The sequence below is a fragment of the Capsicum annuum genome, chromosome 8, assembly GCF_002878395.1.
Source record: "Capsicum annuum cultivar UCD-10X-F1 chromosome 8, UCD10Xv1.1, whole genome shotgun sequence".
Taxonomy (NCBI): domain Eukaryota; kingdom Viridiplantae; phylum Streptophyta; class Magnoliopsida; order Solanales; family Solanaceae; genus Capsicum; species Capsicum annuum.
The window spans coordinates 147,755,915-147,759,946 of record NC_061118.1 but is presented as its reverse complement, the minus strand read 5'-3'; positions in this window follow the sequence as shown (position 1 = coordinate 147,759,946).

Below are 4,032 nucleotides of genomic sequence, written 5' to 3'. Positions count from 1 at the left end.
TCGAATTATCTTTCCAACGACACTAATTTCACCCAAACCTGATATCGGAGAAAAAAGTTAGACCGGTTTTACTCCAGCATATCAGCCTGGAAACTATCGGACGACATATCTGACGGCTTATCACATTTCTGACGCCTTATCAGAAAATGTCGTCAGCCTTAGGTAGAAAATCATAAATTTCAGCTCCTAGGTGACGACCTGGGCTGACGGGCTATCACAGATCTGACGGCTTATCAGCCTTGGTCGTCAGCTGAAAATTTTAGCAACTGAGAAGTGATTTCGTAGGGGTATTTTGGTCTTTCCCTCACTCCAAAACCTTCTCCATGAATATAAATTGAACCCTAAGCATTATAATCCATATATTATCAATTTTACAACATCTCAATCCTCTCTACTCTCAAGAACAAGATGGAAACTAGGGTTTTCTCCAAGATCAAGAAATCAAGAAAATCATTCCTTAAGTTCAAGATCTCCAAGAAACAAATCAAGATTCAAGTTTCCTTCCCTTCCATAGATCAAGAATTCATCTTCCTAAGTGATGATATTCAAGAAACGGATCAAAATTCGAGTTTTATCTATCTAGATTCGGGTTCCATCTTTCAGATCTTATAATTTAAGGTACGTGGGATTTTCCTAAAATCTCATGGGCATAGAAATCATGTTTTTAGGAAAAGGGTTTCAGACTTATGAACATATTCATGTTTTAGAAGCATTGATGATATTGTTTTGGCCTTTAAGTCTTCCCCAAATTGATTTAAAATGATATATGTATATATGTATGTGTTTTAGGGTTGATGATTGAATTGAGAGCATGATTCATGTAAAATCCCTCTCTGGTTATGATTTTTCCTTGACTTATCGCATGCTATGGATTGTTCTGAATGTGTTTCGAAAAGCTTGATATGAAAGGTTTTGAATAACGTCATGTTCGAATTATGATTTTGATTCCAAAAAAGAGAGGGTAGTTATGTTGATAAATGTGAAAATATTCATATAATGAAAGAGTGCATGATTTTGCCAAAAGCACAAGACTACCATATATTTGAGGAATTCTTGCATAGTTTTGACTTATGTTTCGAAACATGAAATCTCTTAAACTATTTGTATGCGTGGGTGGTCTGAATTGATTTTTCATGAAAGAATCATGCATGATACATTATGACTCAGAAAATAGGACTTGCAAGTCTTGGTGTAACGACACCAACTCAGATAATTCCATGGTAATCCAGAACAGAATAGAACACATGGTTGAAATTAGATTTTCATATGATGAAACTAGAAAAAAAATGCATGATTCAGAACAGGATAAAATTATGCATAAAGAGAGCTTAGGTGGTTCCCCAAAGAAGGCTTGAGTTCAGATAACTTATTGCCCAAAATCATGATTTGTCGATCCGGATATATTATATTACATTAGCCTAGTGCCATGTGGCGTATCAGAATCAAAAACACCAACCCTTGCGGCACACTCAGGTAGGGGGCTTCCCTGCCGAGTCAACGACAGATTTCATATAGCCCGTGGGATATCAGAATTGTAGGTGAGTGCCACCTAATTCAGAAGCAATACAAAGATCAGAAACTGCATTGACAGAAAGTTTTATGATTTATCAAAAATGCCCATGCGTCTTGAATTCATATTATACATGATATTTTATGACTAGCTCTCAACTATTTTATTTATATAAAAGCATTATTTTGGATTACTTTGCATAGCAGTACATCTGTATTGACCCTTTTCCCCTACCTCTCAGGGTCTGAGGCTCAGTCTAGGGGTCCCAGTAAGCAGTAGATAATTCAGACAGCAGATCAGATTTTGCAGCGCTGAGCCTTCTCTGTTCCAGAAGGCCTGTCCTTTCATATTATGTTATTTATTTCAATTTTGGTCTACTGGGGGCCTTATCCCAGTTTTCAGATAGTTGTCAGATTTTCATGTAGCAGAGATTTCGTAGACGGTTTCAAACGATGTTTAGTTGACATTGGATTTTATTCCTCATTATTAAACTAAATCTAGAATATGAACATGTTTTCGTAGAAGATTTTATTTTTGCATTTCCTATTATATATATATATACGACCTTCGTGGTTTGGGATGTCCGTCACGGCCAGGGCCCCGGTTTGGGTCGTGACAAACCACCTCTGAACAACCTGCCCAACCAGCCCAGGAAAACATTTGCACTATTGATCCTTTGTACATTCATCCTACTGAAAGTGTTGGTTTGACCTTGCTTCCTACCGTGTTTGATAGCACTGGTTATTGCTCTTGGAGGCGAGGAATGCTTCGAGCACTCTCTATTAAGAACAAGATAGATCTCGTTAATAGAAAGTCGATGCAGCCGGCTGAGGACTCTCCAGCCTTTAGTCAGTGGTAATGATGTGATAACAGGGTAACCTCTTGGATTTTAAACTCCCTTTCATGTTGATTTGGCAGATAGCCTTCAGTATGTGAATGATACAAGGGAAATTTGGCGAGAATTAGAGGATCGATATGACCAAACTAATGGTGCCAGTTGTACCAGTTACAAAAGGAGATCAATGATCTCACACAAGAAAATATGGACATCACCACGTACTATACTAAGATGAAGAAGCTCTAGGAGGAATTCAACACTCTTAACTCGCATACAACCTGCAGTTGTCAATGCACTTTTGGTGCTAAACCCAATCTACTTAAGGCTGAACAAGACAGACATTTGATTTAATTTATGATGGGGATCAATGAGGTATATACGCCTGTGTATGGCAATATTTTGATGATGAGCCCCTTATCAAATCTAGCTCAGTATTTTTCCATCCTTATTCAAGAAGAAAAGTAAAGGGAGGTTACCCCTAGGCCACATTTGGATTTGGCCTCCACTTCTCTGAACACATAGGTAGCAGCAGCACATGCAGGTTTTTGAACCAATTACCAGGTCAAACAAGGACCAAGTCATTATAATCGATAAGCCAATTCCAGTAAACTACCTTACAAGCCAAATTCATCTAACACACCGTACCATTCTGGGAATCCTGCTGGATTTGAAGGGAAAAGGACACACTTTTTGAACCCCAAACCTTATACTTTTTGTGATTACTTTAAGAAGAATGGTTATACTGAGAGCAAATGCTATAGATTGCATGGATTTTCTCAAGATTTCAAGTTTACTAAAGGCAAAAATTCAGCTTCAATCTCTAATGTTCATGGTGGTTATCCTGAGACTGCTGATGAAGATCACAATGGAAACCAAATGATTGGGAAAGAAGCTCATAACTTGAGTAAGGATCACTATGACAAGTTGACCAACCTGCTGAATCATTTTCAACCAGAGAATGCTAGACAGGACTTAAACAATATCACTGGTGGAGCAGTAAACTTTGTAGGTATCATTACTTGCCACTCTTCTATGACTAAGATTGGTACACTAACTTGTAATTATGATGCATTGTCGGCTGAATCCTGGATTCTAGACTCTAGAGCATCTAACCACATGACTTACAATAGAGCACTATTAACCAGTACTAGAACTCTACCTTATTCTTTCCTTATAACCTTCCCAAATGGGTATAAAGTCAAAGTTACGAAAATTGGTAATGTATCTCACAATCCCTCTTTGCATTTGCACACAGTGTTGTATTTTCCTAGCTTTAAGTTCAATCTCATTTCAATTCACTTTTTGACTATGTATTTACATATTATTGTTAGCTTTAGCAGTTTTTCATGCATCTTGCAGGCCCCTTCACTGAAGAGGCCTCTGGAGATTGGTAGGGTCAGAAATGGTCTGTATTACCTTAACATCTCTAACTTATTACAATTCCGGCAATGTGTCTCTTTCTACATCCAGTTTCTTTGATTCTTCATCAAGTGTTGTTGCCTGTAATAAGCAAGTTCCATTTGTTTCATCTCCTTTTCCTTTAGATATTGTAAATATACCATACTCCGACAATAAAGGAACTTGTTCTAATCCTGAATCTTATCCACTTTCTGCATCTCATAATCACAGTAATGATTTTTTGTGGCATTTGAGGTTGGGACATGTACCCTTTGCCAAAATGAAA